Source organism: Triticum aestivum, chromosome 5A (assembly GCF_018294505.1).
Source record: "Triticum aestivum cultivar Chinese Spring chromosome 5A, IWGSC CS RefSeq v2.1, whole genome shotgun sequence".
In the NCBI taxonomy this organism is placed as follows: domain Eukaryota; kingdom Viridiplantae; phylum Streptophyta; class Magnoliopsida; order Poales; family Poaceae; genus Triticum; species Triticum aestivum.
Window position 1 is genome coordinate 123,992,615 of NC_057806.1, and position 7,889 is coordinate 124,000,503.

Below are 7,889 nucleotides of genomic sequence, written 5' to 3' on the forward strand. Positions count from 1 at the left end.
TCTGCAGTGTGCTTTCATATGTTGTGCTACTTGTACGATAATGTTGCTTGATTTTAGTGAACTGCATAAATGGAGACAAGACTTCCAATCTGTATGTGCACCGTAATATCCCATTGAGGTAAGATAAGGATATTTCACAACTTCTGGCCTGTATTTTGCCACTTTCATCAGAAAATTAAGTTTAGTACTATACTTGTGCTCCCTAATTGACATGCCAAATATTATTTGAAGGCGAAGCTTGTCTGTTATTGAACCAAGTGATGAAGGGGAAGAACAAGCGGAAGAAAAACAAAAATCAACTCCTGGTGCTGTAATGAAGCACTGGAACTATGATGACACAAGTAATGATATAGTTTTGCATCTTAATTTATTGCTATGACTGGAACGAGCAATTGTTTTGCCACTGATTTGATGCCACTCTTAATGTGATATGTAATTATATCAACTTGTGCAAACATGGATCTTCTTCGAAGATACCATATATTTTAGTGGAACTGCACAAGAAGATGTTGGAAACATTAAACTAATCGAGGAGTATATAGTAAGCATGGCCACCACCGTAGATAGCAACAGATGGTTCCGGAGAAGTGCTTCATCTGTATGCTCTACACAATAAGCCTCCTGACAAAGGTTGGTACTCGCCCACTGATTTCATCCATATGATTGAGCTTTGTCATCTCTATTGGTGTTGTGCTACTGTTTAGATACTGTCATGAAAAAGTGGTATTGTCCTTGAGAAGTGCTTCATCTGTGCTGTTTTAAATATTTCCTTTCCTTTTTTTCGAGCAAACAGGGATGCTGGCATTTAGTACTCCTCTTGTCTTTGCACAACAGGATCATCTTCCTCGGAAGAAGAATATGGAGTACGTGAAGTGACTAGTTCCGATTATGCCAGGATGAAGAAGCCCTGTCTATCTTCTCATCAGAAGGAGCAGTTGAAGGATGGTTACATTACTCCCCACAAGACCAAACTAACTTCAGCTCAGAAGGACTAACAAATCTCCATCTTTTTGTTATGATGCGCGAGTACAATGTTGTTTTAGGATTCTTTCGGGTGAGTTCCATTTTCTAAAAGTGTGCTCTACATGGACCATGTATGTGCCTGTTGAAATTGTCAATTCATAGTACAGTTTGCTTTATACTAATCACTTTTTTGTATTTGTGCAAACATGGGTGCTCAGCTTGATTTCAATGGGAACTGCACAAAATGTTCATGAATACATCGAATCATTCATTTCCACCACGAGAAAGGTGGTGCCGATAAGTTCAAGGCGTTGCAACATATAAGGGCGAAATCATACAAGCTACGCGCGAATTTGGTTGATCTTGGTGGAACTGCACAAAAATAATAGCTGGTTTATTTAGCACGAGGTGACATGTCAATGTCCTAACTGATGGCAAACCCTGCCAATTCCACAATCGTATGCATTTGATATTTTGGAATGGACAACCTTGTCAAATTTTGCTCATTGATTTTAGCAAGACATGCGTTTGATATTTTCGAATGGGACGCCCTTTGCTGTCAGCAGCGTCGATCAAATTTTTCTTTATTCTTTAGTTGTGAAGTAAATATTGCCTCTGACATGTGAGTCACTGAGATGCATAATCATCAATTGTTTTGAATGTTCTCTATGAATTGACAGGCATGTGTGTTTGATTGCAATGTACAGAAATGCTAAAAAGCTACTCAAACTCTTTGTACTCCTTCTGTTCCTTTTTACTTCGCACATTGTGAAAGTGCATACTTTTTTGTATAGGATTGGTCAAACTAGAGATACTTTGACTGCAGACAAAACTTGTATGTAGACTAGAAAGGACCGGAGGGAGTACATGTGAAACTGCTGCAAACAAGGTGATCACCCTGGGAATAATGCTAGTACGTATTGTTTTGCATGTTCATCCAATGCCAGTGATACATGAATTCGAACTAATCGAAATAAATTCATTCATACACAGTCGGATTGCATATAAACATGATGGATTTCATTACATTTCATACATTCTTCAACTAAAAAGGGGGTGCGCTGGAGGTATAATTAATTAACCGAAGCTACCCACCTGTGTCCTGCTGAGCCGAACAGAAGCTTCAGTGACTTAACTATAGGTGCAGTTGCGTAACTGACATGTGGCCTGTTGGGCCCACGTGTCAGTCAGCCAACTACACCAAGAGTTAAGTAGAAGCAGCGTTCTTCTCCAGCGCAGCTCTCCGACTCCACGTCGCCGCCAAGAAGCTAACCGACCGTCAATGGTCAACCCTCCTAGTTTGGTTTCAACCGGAGGGTAGCAGCGGTGGCCTTACTTGGACCCGAGCGCCGGCGACCTACCGTGTTCTACTCTTCCTTGTTTTCTGTGTGGCGCGGCCTCGTTGGCAGTGGGGCGGGGCCTTGGCGGAGCCGGCGATGTCCTCTGCCTCGTTGTTGGCGGGGTGGGGCCTCGGCGGAGCCGGCGGTGTCCTCTGCCTCGTTGCTGGCGGGGCAGGGCCTCGTTGGAGCCGGCGGTGTCCTCTGCCTCATTGTTGGCGCCGCGAGGCCTCGGCGGAGCAGGGCCTCGTCGACGCCAGCGGAGCGGGGACTCGTCGGAGCCGGCATTGTCCTCTGCCTCGTTCTCGGTCTCGCCAAAGAGCGCCTCGCCCGCTTCATCGCCCTCTTTGCTAGCCTCTTTGTAGGAGGCCGCAGCCTCCGCCACCTGCATGCGGTACCGCCAGCGCTTGAGGCGGCCCTTGCGGGCAGAGCGGTACGAGTCGAGCAGCGCCTCCTGCTCCGCCCGCTCCGCGACGATCTGCCCCTCCGCCTGCAGGTGCTCCTCGAGGAGATGGTGGTTGTAGGCGGCGTCGGCCTGCGCCTCCCGGAATTGCTCCTCATGCCTCTGCCTCACCCTGTCCATATATTGGGCACGGGTCTCGCCAATGATCATGGTGCAATGCGCCGACGAGGATGGCGCGGAGGAGGGGGTTGGCGCCGGATCGTCGACTACCATGTTCTCCATTGGGACGTCGTCGTCCTCCGGCTGCCTGCCGGCCAGCCTGTCGGCAGCAATTGCTGCCATCTCCTTGTGGTCCTTCGTCCACCCGTCCCGAAGAGCGCTGAAGCGCGAGGAAGCCATGGTGGGCAGTAGTGGTGTGGACAAGAGAAAGGGAACAAATGCGTATGACTGCGACTATGGCCGGCGCAGCAGTTTATATAGCAATGGTGGGCGGGCGAAGGGACGGACGTGTGGCACCGGAGTAGCCGCCTCGACAACCGCGTATCATTAATGTGGGCGGCAGATGGACGGACGGACGGCACTTGTGTCGTTTGAAGGTGGAGCAATCGCCTGCACCAGGAAGCAGGGAGGGCAGCGCTGACTGTTTCGGGCGGAAAATGCGCGCGGGCGAGGAGATGACTTTACTTGGAGAGGATGACAATTGGGACCGACCAGGTCCATAGCCTCACGCACGCAAGTGCCTCCTTATTATATATATACTAGTACACATGCCCGTGCGTTACACCGGGCGAAAAAAAATAGAACATGTTTCATGTGCCATTATGAACCATTTTATATCCAATTGTAATAAACGTCAAAGATAATGTTAAACGTTAAAATTTTCTTTTTAAAAATAGAAGGTAATGTTAACATAAAAATTGGAATACTTCTTAAAGAATAGTCAACATTTTTATGAAATTTGAACATTTCTCTAAAAGAGATCAATTTTTGAACAGATGTTTTTCTTGCAAAGAATCCATTTTTAGGGGTAATAATGTATTTAGGGGTAATAGCATTTTTCTTTATAATATAATTTTGAAAATGTTTTTATATATATTTTTGTGCAACTGATTTTTGCACAACCTGCTTCATTTGCCAGTGTGCATCATTTTTTATATCCAGTTTTCATAAACATCGACGATAAGGTTAAACATTAAAATTTTCTTTTTTAATAAAAGTTAACATTTGCATAAAATTGAAATACTTTTCAAGGAAGAGTTAACTTTTTATGAATTTTTAACATTTCTTTAGAAAAAATGTTTTTTGAACAGAGTTTTTTCTTGGACGCTTTATGAACTTTTTGGGATTGGCAAACACGCACGCTCTCAGAAAAAAATACACTGTCATTGCGACACAAACTGCACACATTGTCTCTGTTCCCGTTCCCTTCACTGTCCCTATTCGCCGCCGATGCCACCGTTCCCCCACTCCCCTCGTCTCTCCCCTCGAACCCTCTCCTTCCCCTCGCGTCTTCTAACAGACACACAACACACAGAGGAGCGAGCGCCCGTTGCCTTGATCCCTCCAGCCCCGTGGCCCTCGGGCGCCACTCCGACTGCAGAGTGCTGTCAAGCCGGTGACGAACCCTTCTACGCCGCCTCCTCGTTACTTCCCGTGTCCCTGTCCTTTTCCTCACGCCTCCTCTGCATTTGTGCGCCGGGCAAGCGCAAGGCCGCCGTTGACCCGGGCCACTCCGGCCAAAAATAGTACTCCCTCTGTTCCGAAATATCCGTCGCTAGTGGTAAATTTACAAAAAAATTGGAAGTTTTTGGGACTGAACACAACCGGCAGTCAAGAGAATCATCAGTTCTCGTCGTCGCATCGCCCACTCAACTCGCATCCACCATTCCACCCGCACCCCCCGAACTTCTCCGCCGTCCCAGCGCCGGCGCGACGCCGCATGCCCCGGCAGAGCAAGCGCTGCTGCAATCGCATATGCCCGTCGAGCGCCGCTTCATCCTACGCATTCGGCCGCCGCTGCCCCCGTCGCATCTGCCTGGCTCCAAAAATGCTCATTTTTTGGGTCCAAATTGGCTGATCTTGCGACGGTGCTAGATCTGGTAGCGGCGAAGGCAGCCAGCGGGGAGGAGTAGGTCCTCCATGGCGGGCGGTGGCACGGAAGTGGGCGGTGAGGCGGCTCGGTGACCGGACGGCCCTCCTCCTCGCCGTTCCCTTCAAAAGACCCCTCCCCCTCCCCAAATCCCCTTAGAGAGTGCACTGACAGATAGATGGAGTAATTTCGCCTTAATCCGTGGTGCTTCCCTTTCTCTACTTAATCTGTGGTGGTTCCAAATCCTCCTAAGAGTAATTGATGCCCAACATTCTCCATCTCATTTTCATTGCTGCTTCTCTGGCCACAGCGTTCTGCGTCTCCTCGATGAGTAATCAATCCATGTTTAGAGTTAATTAGGAGTGCATTATTTTTTGCTAGTTCCTCATTGCTACAATTACTCCTGATTGTGACCCAGCTTCCAAGTTTCAGTCATTATTTCTGGAACTTTTCTATAATTCGAGTACTATGATGATGTTTATCTTCTTAAGAACAAAGGAACAAGTGTGGGAGGATGATATCTCTGCTGCTTGTTGTACTTCAATATTCCAGACCGTTGTTTAAGTTCTTGGAGTAAATTCAGTGTTTAAACATTTTATTCTTGGCCACAACAATAACTATGTGAGTGTACTGTAATCCAAGAGATTGTTCTTCATTCTTCTTGTAGGTAATAGTTGTTACTGTTACTGTTAAAGACATGGCTCTCTTGGTGCTGCAGCTTCTTCCTCGCTGTGCAGGGACGGCGGCGACGAGCTTCTACCTCGGCTACAACCACCTAGGTGAGTTCCTCCTCTTCTCTATGGTGCCACAGATAGCTAGCACTGGACTTGTGACATGGTTTAATTCATGTGATGTTGCAATGATTTGTTCCTGTTAATTGCTGGAGTACTTGTTCATCATCATTTCAACATCATGATGTACTCCTATTTTCAGCAAATTGTTTAGTTTAAATGTACCAATAGTAATCTTTTAAAATGTCAGGAGTAAATTACAGTGCTCCCAATATCAGGAGTAAATTTTCAGCAAATTGTTCCTAATTACTATGGTCGTTTAATTCGGAGTTGGTACTGATTCTATCTGTTTATAGCTATTTGGAGTAGAGTAGTTCTTTATATACCCTGAGTAGTTGTGACCAAACATATAATTTTTGCAGCAAGTACAAATGTGCTAGAGTAATTCTTTCTATTGCTATGGACATATGGGCTATTTCTTTCTATTGCTATGGACAATATCTTATGTAGCCAAAGTTCGCTCTCTTCTCAAACCTGACCATGTAGTGTAGTGACCAGTAGTAGTAATGTGGTGATTATCCAGTAGTAACAAATGCCTGTAAATGTTCAGTTAAAGCAGCTTATAGCCTTGGGAATGTGCTTATTCAGATCACACAATAAGGAAAAAAGAACACTACCATTAAGGAATGCTACAGAAATGGCAGTGATACTGAAGGATCTGCTTATTCGGATAAGAATTCCAATTCCAAAAAAAAAATCCCTTTCAAAAAAGGGCAGTAGGATTAGGGTAAATAAAAGGCAGGGAGGAGTACACCTTGCTCCTGATCCAGAACAATAAAGGGACTGATAATGACCAGGTGAGGTAGGATTCGGGAACGTGATGCCTTGATCGTTTTCTGACTGGATCAGGAGGCCGGAGCACTGTTTGCTTTCCATGTTCAGTGTTCATGCTCGCTCTATCATTGGGGTTTATGGCCGTATGTACAAAGACATCATTATTTTCTTCATTTCTTTTTGGCATCAGATTATCAGAAGCATCTCCCACTCCCATGAATGTTGTTTCTTTTCTCTTATTTTCCTTTTCTGCTTGATAACATCAGTACTACAAAAAAACATGACTATTTGCTTATTTGTAGTGACTTTCATGCATTACATTAATGCATAGACATCTTAGGCAAAGAATGTTTAATTCAGCAGTGTAGCAGCATTAGCTTGCTCCGCTGTATGCCGTATGCTCCGTTGTATACCAGGAGTACATGTTTATGGTCTTGTTGCATTAGTCTAACTTCAATTGGAATGGCGGGATATATATGCATGATCCATGAATCAAAACATGACATTTGTTGATCATCTGGAAATAAAGTACCTTACCAAAATAATCTGTATCAACTTGAGCATTTGCTCCTTGAAATAATCATGTCAAAAGCACATCAAAATGCACTTTCATCAGTATCACCTTAATTGTGACTTTCTTCATGTTCTTGTTCTTTCAGCAGTATTATTCAGATTCTTGCTCATGGGGTTCTTGTTCTGCAGGTTCTGCTGGACAAGGAGCTCGGAGAGGCGCTGGAGGAGGTAGAGAATTTGATAAAAAAACAGGGTAGCAGCAGCATTTCAGTTTGGGAAGGTTAGACTGCTGGAGTTGAAGCAGTTGTGGATTTCGTCAAGGCAAAAATAGAGCATTTCCACTTAGGCCTTGTTCGTTTAATCCTCCTCCCAAGGGGATTGGAGTGGATTGGAGAGGAATTTGGCTTGTAGGGGATCTAATCCCCCTCAATCCCTGCCAATCCCCCTCACAAACCACCTCAACCGAACAAGGCCTTAGTGAGATGAAAAGGGTTAGCTTTCAGGCTTTGTTTCAGCATGCTTTTGATTCGTCACTCCTGAGCACTAATTATTACTTGCCTGCACTACTCCCTCTCCGTGTACATATTAGAAATTCTAAAAAGACTTCATGCGTGGGTCAAATGTGTGCTCGGTGCGTTAGGTCCTTCTTGTTTTAATTTGAACAAGAAACCAACCCTGTACTACTGGTAGTCCTAAGCCCAGGGGTCACACTAAGCACACTTGATTTTTTGGGTCGAAACTGTAAATTAGTACGTTGTTGGCCCTGCTGCACAGCATAGCAGGAGAGCCCGACCCACCTTCAATGTGCGCATGATCTAGGGGCCCTTCCAATTTCATTGTTCCTCCTTTGATTATGCCTTCCTTTAAATCCGGCTTTCCTTCCTTTAATCCTTCCTTCCTTATTCTCAAGTCAGAGACTTTCTTATTCTTGCACGCTTAGTCTCTTACACCGTTCACTCCTTAATTCCCGAGACAACTCCTTGACGCCGAGAAAACTAAAAAGCGTATATAAATTGGGA

General features: G+C 45.1%; 1 long non-coding RNA gene across 1 annotated transcript; it reads left to right on the forward strand.

Moving 5' to 3' along the window:
• Nucleotides 1-4,326: 4,326 nt before the first annotated feature.
• On the forward strand, nucleotides 4,327-7,673 carry LOC123102591 (uncharacterized). The gene is made up of 2 exons (XR_006449064.1): nucleotides 4,327-5,571; nucleotides 7,060-7,673. It is a non-coding gene; the product is annotated as an uncharacterized lncRNA (long non-coding RNA).
• Nucleotides 7,674-7,889: the final 216 nt, after the last annotated feature.